Source organism: Kogia breviceps, chromosome 6 (assembly GCF_026419965.1).
Source record: "Kogia breviceps isolate mKogBre1 chromosome 6, mKogBre1 haplotype 1, whole genome shotgun sequence".
NCBI lineage: Eukaryota > Metazoa > Chordata > Mammalia > Artiodactyla > Physeteridae > Kogia > Kogia breviceps.
The window spans coordinates 12403022-12416361 of NC_081315.1; the positions used below are offsets into that span (position 1 = coordinate 12403022).

At 37.9% G+C, this 13340-nt stretch overlaps 1 protein-coding gene across 3 annotated transcripts in view; it reads left to right on the top strand.

The window, feature by feature from the left end:
- GRID2 (glutamate ionotropic receptor delta type subunit 2) overlaps positions 1–13340 on the top strand; it is a 1382159-nt gene that overhangs the window by 733810 nt on the left and 635009 nt on the right. The gene's annotated exons all lie outside the window — the stretch shown is intronic.

The following is a 13340-nucleotide window of genomic DNA, read 5'->3' on the forward strand; positions in this document are numbered from 1 at the left end:
TTATATGTATTTATATGTATTTAGGCACATAGCCAGGATGATTTTAAGAAATCTTATGGGGATTTAAAGGTGCTGTTTACCTGAGTGAATTTAACAAGTTGTCTAACTAACACTTAAAATTTTTATGCAAGTTAAAATTTTACATCTGAGAAAAGATTTACTTCAATTAAGCTATTGTTGCCCAAACGTGATTCCTTTTACAGAAACATATAGCATATTTACTTCTGCTCTGTGAACTCTGTACCAAGACAAATAATTAAAATTGTCTGAAACTCTGCAAAGTGATGACCACTGTACATTTTACGATGCTGGATCCTCAAAATTTTAATTGTATCTGTTTATTTGGCCAGAAGCTCTGAAACTTTGTGAAAATACTATTAAGGCTTTTTAATCTCTATATTCTAAAATCTTTGGTGCTGCCTTACAAAAGATTATTGTTAAGTAAGTTTGCCTTACTTCAAATTTTTAATTTTATGTAGTGCTAGAACTGATCATGACATTACATACTTTCACATGGGTTTTATTATTAGTTTTAAATTTTTTCATGACTTTATTTCACTAATACTTTTTTCTTCACTTCTCCATTATGCTTTCTTTAGCTCACAAAGTACTGCTGTAAAACTTCCAAATTAGGAATGTGTTAGAAATTCTTTGACACTCTATAATATAATTGGTATCAGGGACATTGAAGCAGAATATAAATCACTAATAAGAATAAAACTTTGGAAATTATCAGTGATACATTTTTAAAATTTTAATTGAAAACTTTGTTATGCAGTTTAGGGACAAATATAGAACTTTGACCTTTCTAAGTCTAGCAAATAACTCAGAGAGTGTCATCGAACCATTGGATTTTTCCACAATAGAAAGAATATTTTCAATTCTACAGGAGCTTTTTCTTTCCTTCAAGAAACACAAAATCTGCTGGAAGATTGAAGGCAAATATACAAAGAAATGTAATATAAATTGGAATCTTAAAATTACAAGAAATAAAGTTGAAGCATCTATAGTCATTTTTGGTTGGAAAGATCAGAGAAGGCGTCATTGAGAAGGCACATTTGAACCAGACTTAGTATCATGAGCAGGAATTCACAAAAGAAATGGTATTTAACAGACAAGTCCAAGTCCATCTCAGCCACTTTCTGATCACATGATGTCAGCAAATTACTTAACATTTTTGAGCCTCCATTTTGTCACCAGTAAAATGGGAATAATTATTGATTTCAGCTTATTATATTTGTAACACAGAATAATGAGATATAAAAAAGCCTTAAAGGGGTGGTTGGGGGACTAGCACCTAGTAGATCTTTAAGAAACAGTAACTTCTAGGTCATTTTTTCTAGCACATAGTATATACCTGACACAAAGCACATGCTGTGGCCCCCTATCCTTGACTCTGAACTTTGATACTTGTAACAATCTACTGCTCCCACTTTGTTCTCAAACACATAAATCTATCTTTGTGATTTTCCTGAGAGGCTTATCTCCCGTCCTCTACCAAGCCACCTTTTTTTTTCCCCCCACTCACTTTGTCTCTCTGATTTTCTGTCTTTAAACTGTGGACTAAGTTTATTTTATGGTCTCAAGCGGCGAGGAGGAATGACAGAAAGAATGTGAACCCACCCGCCCTCCCCATCCTAAGCTGGCTGTCCTCTTCTCTGACCTGTGTAGTGGGTTCCTGTTGCTCCATTAGCTGTTCTCAAACACTTCCCAGCTTGTTTCCGCTCTCCCGTGAGTTCTAGAAACATTTCCCCACTTAGAGAATAGGCTGACCCCTTAAGTCCTAGATGCAGTTCACTCGAAGGCAAGCGGCTGCAAATCCAAAAGGCAGACAGCACTGGAGGTCTGGAGACGTGGACTAGTTCCTGACTTAGAGGATCACTTAGCTTAGTGGAGGAGGCAAGCCCGTAACTAAATAATGAAATATGAAAGAAAAACGGTATAATAATGACGGGTGGATGACGCTCTGGAATCCCATAGGAGACAGACTGACGCTGCAGCAGTTTGGCTGGCGTCATGAAAAGTGTCACAGGAAGTCTGCTCTACCAGAATCATGAAAAAGGAATAAGACGGTATTAGGCAGACAGTGATAGGCAAATAAAAATTCACTGTGTGTGCACGTGTGTGCGTGTGAGAGAGAGATGGACATAGTTTTAAAAATCAAATACAGCCGAGGGTTTTATAATGAAAAGCAAGAGTCCCTTGGCCAACCTATTTCTCCCTCCAGTTATTCTTTCCAAAAATAATTACTTAGTTTTTTAATGTTTAAAATTTAATTGGTATTTACTTTTAGAATACACTGTGCATTCACATGATTCAAGATTTAAAAGGTTCAGAAGGATAAGCTCCTGTTATTGTTCTTTAAGCACCTGATTTTCTTCTCAGGAGGCAATGTGTCTTGTGTGGCATTCCAGGTATACACCTACACATATACATGTACGTGTCCATGTACATATACATATACATCTTAGCTCCCCGACCAGGGACTGAACCTGCACCCCTGCATTGGAAGGCAAAGTCTTAACCATTGGACCGCCAGGGAAGTCCCTCAGTAACTTATTTAAAAAACACTTTTCTGATGGCTTCTGTCCCTTTTTCCTCATGGTCGTTGGTTTATATATCTGTTCATTCCCTTACATTGTATTGGGGTTTTGGAGATGATCCCGTTTGACTTCTTTCAGTTGCAAGTTCCAGGATGTTCTTTCAGAGTTTTAGAGATTAACAGACAAAAGATACTTTAAAGAACGACTGTTATAGTTTTGAAGAAATAATATATCAAACCATGACATTTTAGATTTGGAAAGTACAACATATAATATTTTGTCTGAATTCCAAATTTACAATTGAGAAAATTAAAAGCCTCCCTAGATCTAATCAGTATTATTCCCTAACTTCCTCCAGCCACGTTCAATATCTTTGCAGCTAGCGCTGATGGTGGATGGTAGGGGACGCTCACAGTTTGAAACTGATAAAGTTGGCAGCTGGTCAAAAGGGTACATGATTGTCAGGTCCTAAGAGATATAGAAATGACTTACCGTGGATTACATGATAGATACAAAGGCAAATGAAGCTAGAAAAGAACTGATGGATCGGGATAATGGGAAAAGAGAGGAACTAAAGGTTATGATGAGGTCAAAGAGACAGGTTCTGTAAGCACTGAAGAGAGGGAGAGGAGGAAGGGAGAAATTCTGCCCAAAGAGAGGGAATAGCAGAATTCCCAGCTTCACTGCTTCCTGTATTTTATAAGTTGGCATGGGAAGTTTTTAAACTATTCGAGGGAAATATTAAGTCAAAAGAATGAGTCTTAAAAAAGGAATTGCTCACTTAACATTGTCATTTAATTGCTAAGGGGAAAAAATGGGCATATCAATTCTGTTTGCATCTTTTTTTCTGTCCCTGGAGCAATTATGTGGCATTGAGTTAATTATGCTCCCTTTGAAGTCTTAGAAATTTAATATATTACATGTCTACAGTTAGTTCTCCACCCCTCATTCAAGATTTCAAAGCTTTAAGAAAAATCCTGCAGTTATGGGCAGATGAGTAAATCAACCTGCTGTGATATCGGTGGAAAACTTTTATCACAATGTACCCATAAGTGTCCTTGAAATGAATATGGTGAAACAAGAGTGCTCACATGGTTTGATTTAAATATGGATTAGGATGATATTTTGGAAAACAATATTTTTTGTATAGGAAAATGTTACATTGGATGCTACGTAAGTTAAACCATTTCCAGAAAGGCTACATGCATTAGAACTTTGGGGTCTTAACTTAGTTTTCCAGTTTGATAAGAAAAATCAATTCTTTGAAAATGGGAAGTTTTATTACTTATATGATAATGACTATTATTGCCTATTTACATTTTTTCAAATTTTCAGAAAGGAACCCTACTGTTACATGAAATCCTTTTATTCTGCAATAAGAAAAGGGTACTATCTTTTATTCCTTAAAACATACTTTATGAAATAGCTTTCATTCCATTGTACTATATCCCAGAGAACTTTGATCCCGTCAAACAACAAAAAGGCAAAGTTACTTACTTCAAATATGTAAGCAGCTTACCAGAAATAAGCCTTTAGGAAGGTTTAGAAAACAAGTGAAGTTATCTTGTCTCAAGGGATATAGAAAGGTTCCTAGTCATCAAAAGAGAACGCTGAATATTCAAATCACTATGATTGTTATCAAGTAGCTATCCAAATAACCCAATTTTTACCAAAATAAAAGAAATTATTTGGAGACGTTTTGCAATGTACAGTTTTTAAGATGAGGATAATGTAATGATATTAGACAAAGGAACATATGACTATAATTTTTTCCAAAATATATTCATTGCATGAAAGTCTCTCTAATAATACTGTGTTCATAGATGACTGATATGCCTTTTAAAGTACACTTTTTATTGAAATTTAATGTACATAATTATAATGCATATAATGCATATAACTGTACAGCGCAACAAATTTCCATGCATCCAGATCAAGAGACAGAACATAACTAGCATTCCCAGAGTCCCCTTACAGGCAACACCCATTTATAACCTCCTTGAAAGTATAGCCATTGTCTTGACTTCTAACACAATAAACTAGTTGTGATTCATATTAAGCTTTATATGAATAGAAGCATACTGTGTATACTCAGATCCAGCTCACCTCTTTCCAGTGACCCCTGACTCGGGTATTGATATTGGTAAACAGTTTGCTACTAATTTCTCCTAATAATCTAAAGGTCATTTAACAATTTTTGCCTTTGCTAGTTTTTCTTTTCTATCAGGTTTTTGATGGGTTCAACGTTTTCATTCTATTCTATTTATTTAAATGAAGTTAAACAAGAAAATAACCTGAACATAAGTGAAGGTTGTACTCATATTTGAAATATAAAATCACAGTTGCTTCAACCTTCAAGACAAGGGAATTGAAATTCTTCTCTAACCCAGTATTCATTGATTCATTCATTCACACAATATGTTTAAAGATATTCTGTGCAAGACAATATGGCTAATGTTGCCAGGAATACAGTCATGACATCTATGTGGGTCTGGCCTCAAAGGAACAGACAGGTCCATAAGGGGAATGTCCTAAACATAGAACGTACAAGCCAATAAAACCACAAGGAAATAAACAGGAAAGTTACTCTTCTCAACTCCCAAATGGAATTGAAAATAAAGAAAACAAAGTTGTTATCCAAAACTTAATCAAATAAAGTTTGTAGATAATGTATAAGATCACACAGACCTAGAAATAGAACAAAATTTCTTTTGTTATCAGGTACTGAGAAGTCTTAGCTACTTCAAGAAATTCTTTCCGTAATTTACTAGAGTCTTATCAAAGCACGTCTGGAATGTGATTGAATCCAAGAGTGATTAAATTTATATTGAGTTTTCTCTCCATGAAGTAATATGGACCAAACGAAAACAAAGAGATTAGTTAAAATAGACCTAATGATAAATTTGAGGATTAGAATTTGGCAGTGTTTGTCTATTACTGCTTAGAAAAGAAAGACCTCAGGCCTAGAAGGCAAGGACATGCCAACATATAAAAGTATTCTCTGCAGTATGCCAGGCACAATGTACCAGGCCGTACTGTGGTCTGAGTGAAATGATTTCAAAATTATGCACCTCCTTGTTTCTGTTCCCATTCTCAACATCACCTTTTGAAGCTAGGAGAATGATGAGCCCCTGAATTTAATCACTGGAGAGATATGTTTGTGGCAAACAAATAAATCAGCAATTTAATCAATATGCCCGTTTTTAGTAAATTTGCTTAGTATATAAATGGTAAAATATTGTGGCAATACATGTTACAAGTACCATTATTTTCCATTTCCAGACCAAAACATAGATCACTGCACTCGGCCCTGCTGTTCTAGGCAGCCATGGCAAATGGATCTTAGTTAGCACTGGAGTCTAAATCTATTTGCCAACATGGGTTAGTGTGAATCAGTTTCCCAGAACTTAATTAATTCCTTAAGTGCTTAATGACAAAATAAGGATTTTAGATTTGTACAGGATCAGATTTTAAGGTATAGCCACCCTATGAAGCTTTGTTGAAAAGTAAGCAGGTACCCCTAAGTTACAATTCGATTCAGACTTTTTCTCACTTTAATACAGATAAATAGGAGGGAAATAAACTGTTCACGTAGAGAAAATTAAGAAGGTTCATTTGACTTTTCTAGCAAACTCTATTTTTAATAGAATACACAAAACTGTAGCATAAGAGGCTTCAAGTATTAAACTTATGTGTGTCCACACAACACTAAAGTTATATGAACATATGGGTCCATTAATTTCAAATATGAATTTCTTTAAATATATATATTGCTTGAAACCCATATTTAGGATTTGGATTTAAGGCAATTTGGTAGACGGGCATCCTTCCATGATGAAGAAAAGCATGCATAAAGATACAGAGAGGGAAAATTAAAAGGAGCTGAATGGGACAGGGGACATGGGCTAAGGGAAGTAGAATTTTAGGATGCAAAATCAGGAAGTAAGGTTGTACTAGACTGGTAAGTGAAAAATTTTGAATTTCACACCTAAAGAAGGGGGCAGGCTACAAAGGCAGCATGAACATGGAATTTGGATTCAGTTTTTGCTTAACTAGCTGTGTAGCCCTGGCCAAGCCACTTAAAATCATTTAGCTTTATTTTCCTCACCTATAAAATGGAGTAATTCCTGAATCACAGAGTTATTTTGAAGGCTGTATTTGGTGTAATGTACATACAGTGTGTAGAACAATGTTCACATCTAGTAAAAAGTTAACAAGTTTCAGTTGTACAATTCTCCAGAACTGTAGAGTAGGATAAAGAAGAAAATGCAAATGATGTTAATAGACTTGGGAATTGATTAGGTGTGTGAAATGAGGTTGAGATACGGGAACAGAGATGGATCCTATGTTTCAAGTCTGAGTTTCAATGATGTTAATGTTATGAAATCAGAAACATAAGAAAATGAACAGGTTTTGAGATAATACAGTAAATAAAATTTCAGCCATAAATTTGATGTTATTCTGGAACATCTAGATTGAGACATGCCTGTATTTGGTGGAAATGAAAGAATGGAACCCAGTAGTCCTAAGGAGAAGCTATCATATTTGTCAATGTGATGATCATTGGTGAACTCTGAAAAACCATTTTTATTAAAATAGTTTGAGGAATAAAAAAGATTGTAAGGAAATAATTAAGGGATTTTTAGCAAATAAACAGAGTAAGAGTAGATGGGGGCATTAAAATCATCCCTGGTTATCCAAAAAATGGGCAGAAGACCTAATTAGACATTTCTCCAAAGAAGATATACAGATTGCCAACAAACACATGAAAGGATGCTCAACATCATTAATCATTAGAGAAATGCAAATCAAAACTACAATGAGATATCATCTCACACTGGTCAGATTGGCCATCATCAAAAACTCTAGAAACAATAAATGCTGGAGAGGGTGTGGAGAAAAGGGAACCTCTTGCACTGCTGGTGGGAATGTAAATTGATACAGCCACTATGGAGAACAGTATGGAGGTTCTTTAAAAAACTAAAAATAGAACTACCATAGAACCCAGCAATCCCACTACTGGGCATATACCCTGAGAAAACCATAATTCAAAAAGAGTCATGTACCAAAACGTTCATTGCAGCACTATTTACAATAGCCAGGACATGGAAGCAACCTAAGTGTCCATCAACAGATGAAAGGATAAAGAAGATGTGGCACATATATACAATGGAATATTACTCAGCCATAAAAAGAAATGAAATTGAGTTATTTGTAGTGAGGTGGATGGACCCAGAGTCTGTCATACAGAGTGAAGTCAGAAAGAGAAAAACAAATACAGTATCCTAACACATATGGAATCTAAGAAAAAAAAGAAAGGTCATGAAGAACCTAGGGGTAAGACGGGAATAAAGACACAGACCTACTAGAGCATGGACTTGAGGATGTGGGGAGGGGGAAGGGTAAGCTGTGACAAAGTGAGAGAGTGGCATGGACATATATACACTACCAAACGTAAAATAGATAGCTAGTGGGAAGTGGCTGCATAGCACAGGGAGATCAGCTAGGTGGTTTGTGACCACCTAGAGGGGTGAGATAGGGAGGGTGGGAGGGAGGGAGATGCAAGCGGGAGGGGATATGGGTATATATGTATATGTATAACGGATTCACTTTGTTTTAAAGCAGAAACTAACACACCATTGTAAAGCAATTATACTCCAATAAAGATGTTTAAAAAAAAGACAAGAAATAACAAGCATTAGTGAGGATATGAAAAAAAAATCGTCCCTGGTTGATAATCACTGACATAGAACTATTCAGTGTTGGAAAACTAAAATTTGTTCTCATGGAATTTTTATTGCTGGCAGATGACACCTGCTTTTTACTTTTCCCCTAGTAATAGCTAGTCAACATTTACTGGACTCTTTTCAGGTGTCTGACACTATGCTGATCACTCTATACGTTATCTTGTATAATCCTCAAAAAATCCAATGAGATGGGTATAATAGTTTCTTCATTATACAGATACAAAATTAAAGGAATGACGTATAGTCATTTGTCCACCTAGATTAAGTAGATTATTTGCATTTTATTTTCTGTTAACTTAGTCATCATTTTTTACATTTTTACTGTTTTCTAATAGTGTTCATCATTAATTCCTTTTTGGGAAGAGTATAATTGGTTTTCAAGTAATACTTAGCTCTCTAGTCTTCAACTGGTAAGTTTATGTTATAGTCTTTGGACATGCCATCAGAGAGGCATATAATCAGTTTGCCTGAAATTTTTAGCACAAAATAACTGAAAACACAAAAAAGCAATTAATTGTATACATAAATGATAAGGCGTAACTAACTGGAGACAAGAAATCTGGGTTTGTTCTGAACATTGTAAAGTAGTTGCCATCAGCAGTAATTAACATTTATTGAGTTTTTTTTCTGTACCAGACACTGCTCTGAGCATGTTTTACATATTAACGCATTTAATCCTCACACCAAATGTAACAGGTAGATGCAAGTGTTTGGCTTCATTTTACAAAAAAGGAAAATGAGATACAAAAGAGATTGTGAGAGTAGCCCCAGGTCACACAGCAAGGAAGAGCAAAGCCAGGTCTAGACCATTCTTAAGGAGTGGCCTATGCTATATTACCTCTCCAGGCACACAATACATGTGAAAAAAATCATACTTGCTTTTTGTTTATGACAAAGAAGTAATTGGTATGCCTAACTCCCATTAAATCATTTTCACAGAGATTTTGCACTGGGGTGAGCTAGTGGAAGAGTACTGGAGGACAAGGTGGGGAGTTCGGTCAATGTGATTAGACCCTCTGTTTGGTAATTGGTCTTTACCAAAGTTACACCCCTACCTAACCACAGAGATCTGGAGATAGAGTCTCTATCTTCCTTGATTATTACATCTCAAAGGCATGGCTCCCAGGTCCCTGAGAAAGACATTCTTGGGTTGTAAAACTAGCTAGAGGCTGGAAAAAGATTTACATCTTAAGGGAGCAGAGAAAGAATTTACAACTGCAAATGTTCTAAAGTAAATCCTTTAAGAAAAGGGAACTCAAAGGCCTAGAGTCAGAAAGCGAACTGCTTAAAGCTTAGTGAAGCTGAGGAGAATGTTAAGGTAGTCTTGGGTCAGGCAAAGACAGGATATTTGGACTAACTAGATTTAGTTTTACTGTGTGTGCTTATGATAGATATAATATATAATTGAATAATATATATATATTCAATAATCATTGAGTACATATTCCAATATATAGGTTGCAGGAATGTATTACCATTATCATGTAAAGGAATTTTGGGAATGAAAGGAATTGTTAGAACTCCAGTGACTCACAAGAGAGTATTTAATTACTGATATGACAAGACCACTAGATACGCTGAATGTGAACTTTCAGAACAAAAGAACAATGCTGATTTAATCTAAGAGGTTGGGTGGTCAACCTCATATGGGACTTGTGGAGGAAACAGATGGCAATAATGACTACCCATTGCTAAATTTCATCAAGCAGGGCTAAAAAGGGTCAGGATTAGAAGGCTGGGAAACATGGGGTCCAGAAAGGGGCATGGACCTGACTGTATTTCGTAACAATACACGTTGGCCTTTGCTGAGAGTCCTGGAATAAATTTTCAGCATGATCCAAACCCCTTCTTGGTGCATCTGACCTGAGCTCACTATAGTTACAAACAAAAACTTCACAAACTTTCAGTAGAAAGGAAATCACAATTTCCAGAGACACAGATTTTAACGAGTAAAGTGCATGTTTTACCTCTCTATGACTGTTTTTAGAATTGTAAACCTTAGAGTATTTCTAAATTCTCTAGCCCCTATTCTATCAAGGTTGCTCTATTTCAAGATAAATTGGTTTGAAAACAAACTAAGACCATAAAATAAACCCATCATCCTAGCATTTTGAAAATGTATATATGCGTTTAAAAATAAGATGAAATTTTTGGATAGTTCACTAAATTCCAGATCCACCGACTCCTTGAACTCAGGTTCACTTGACTCCCTGAAAATAAATTGTTTTTCATGAAACTGCTTAAATTGATAAAAAGTTACTCTTACCGTCCTAAGCCCAAATAAAATTTGAGAAGTATGGGGCCTGGGCCTATCTCTACAATTCTCAATAATATTTGCATCTTGTAAGTGCCAGAACTGCCATTGACTAAGACATATGTGATCAATGACCAGCACTAAACATACAATTGTGCACTTTTATATAAATTATGTTAATTATATTTTTAGATTGTGAAGTAGGGTGGCTGGTTAAAAACATGCATATTTCTTTTGCTTTCTTTCTTTTTTTTTTTTTTTGCGGTTCGCGGGCCTCTCACTGTCGTGGCCTCTCCCGTTGCGGAGCACAGGCTCCGGACGCGCAGGCTCAGAGGCCATGGCTCACGGGCCCAGCCGCTCCGCGGCACGTGGGATCTTCCCGGACCAGAGCACGAACCCATGTCCCCTGCATCAGGCAGGCGGACTCTCAACCACTGCGCCACCAGGGAAGCCCAAAACATGCGTCTTTCTGAAGAGCTATTTGTCCATCTATATTCAATGTTAAATGCATGCAACTTTTATATCTATGGATATATGGATCTGTCTATGGGGAATTTCAAACATACCTTTACCTAGATCCCATCCCAGAACCCTAAATCATAACTTCTGCGGTGGAGTGCAGGCACTGGTGTTTTTAAAAACCTCCTTGGGTAACTGGCACACAAAAGTCTGTGAAAGTAGAGAACTGCTCTTGACTACTGCTTCTCAAGCTTTAAGGTGCACACTAGCCTCCTGGAGACTTTTGTTAGAATGAAAATTCTGATTCTGTGGGTATGAGCCTGAGATTTTATATTTCTATCAGACTCCCAGAAAACATTGGACAGAGCATATACAGAGTATTTCCATCATCACAGAAAGTTTTGTTGACCAGACCTTGAGTTTATATTAAATATAAATCTAAAACACATTCGTTTGAAATTCAGAATAATAGCCATTAGAAGAATATAGAAATTTGTTAACAGATGTTCCCTAACAATATAAATAATTTTCCAGTGTAAGTAGCTGAGAATTTTAGTAATTAATCCATATACCTAATTGCATCTCAAACTGTAACATGTTTCTTGGCCCACCTGCCTGAGGCACATTAGTTGTTGTAAATAATAAGTTATTTTCTTGCAATCCCCACCAGTTAAACTATTGGAACACTGGTTCTCTCTAAACGGATAGTGCAAGATCCCAGGGTCTCTGAAAACTCACCATTTCCGGGCTGCCCTGGTGGCGCAGTGGTTGAGAGTCTGCCGGCCGATACAGGGGACGCGGGTTCGTGTCCCGGTCCGGGAAGATCCCACGTGCCGCGGAGCGGCTGGGCCCGTGAGCCGTGGCCGCTGCGCCTGCGCGTCCGGAGCCTGTGCTCTGCAACGGGAGAGGCCACAGCAGTGAGAGGCCCGCGTACCACACACACACACAGAAAAATAATAAAAAAATTTGAAGAAAAGATTCTTGGGCTTCCCTGGTGGCGCAGTGGTTGAGAATCCGCCTGCCAATGCAGGGGACGCGGGTTCGTGCTCCAATCCGCGAAGATCCCACGTGCCGCGGAGCGGCTGGGCCCGTGAGCCATGGCCGCAGGGCCTGCGCGTCCGGAGCCTGTGCTCCGCGACGGGAGAGGCCGCAACAGCTAGAGGCCCGCGTACCACCAAAAAACAAAACAAAACAAAACCCTTACCATTTCCTCTCACCTTTCCACAAGTTTCTGGTATCAAGGTATTTATGTTGATGACCCAGTTGCTCCAAATGTAAGCTGGAGACTTGTTGCCGAAATTCAGCCTCTGTACACTGGTGCCAGATTAAATCTCAGAGACGGAGTTTGGGGTGAAGTAGGAAGAAATAGCTTTATTGCTGTGCCAGGCAAAGGGGGCCACAGCTGGCTCATGCCCTCAAAGACTGTGTGTCCCACCCTCGAGGCGGTAGTGAGGAGACTTACAGGGTTCAAGGAGCAGGGCGTGGTCAGCTCGTGGACATTCTTCTGATTGGTTGGTGGTGAGGTAATCGGGAGCCACCATCATTGACTTTCTGGTTCCAGCCGGTCTAGGGTCTACGTGCTTGTGGGCAGCACACAGTTAACTTCTTCCACCTGGTGGGAGCTTCAGTATCTGCAGAACAGCTCAAAGGACATGGCTTGAAATATTATCTATAGTCCTTGAGGAAGAACGAAAGGTCCCTGACTTCGTTTAATGGCTAAAGTATTATTGTCTTGCTTGACTGTTATTCTTTTTCTTTCTGCTTTTTTCTCACTTTTCTGATTAAATTTCTTCTTTGACTGAAGTTTTCTACAACAAAAGGCAAGCGTAGGACATGGGTGGACGTCTGTTCTGGGAAGGCCTCCTAGGGTCCTGCTCGGTTATAGACTAGTGCTACTACCAGGAAAATTCACAAATCACTGTCACACTAGGCTTTTGCTAACATCATTGACCAAGGTCTTGCCACAGCAAAATATCTCCCATAGCCCAGTAGCAGGATCCCACACTAAACCTTACTCCCCCAAGGACTGAGCTCTCAGTTGAGTCAAGAGTGGTAGTATAGTCTGTTCTCTTAGTAAAAACCGTGGTGACCTCGTATTTATTTTATCTATTTTTTATTACATCTGCTTTCTCTGTGGTGTTTAGCACTCAGACACATGGACCATAGCAGAATGTCTCTCAGAGTAACGCCTCCAATTAGACCTAAGGGCTAGAAACACCAAATCTGGGCCCTCCATTTCAGTGTCCATTGAGGTTGAAGGTTGGACCATATCCCCCAGAGAACGAGAGGATTGAACTAGGGCATCTAGCCGTCAGCCCCTAAACGTCCAGGTGTCTT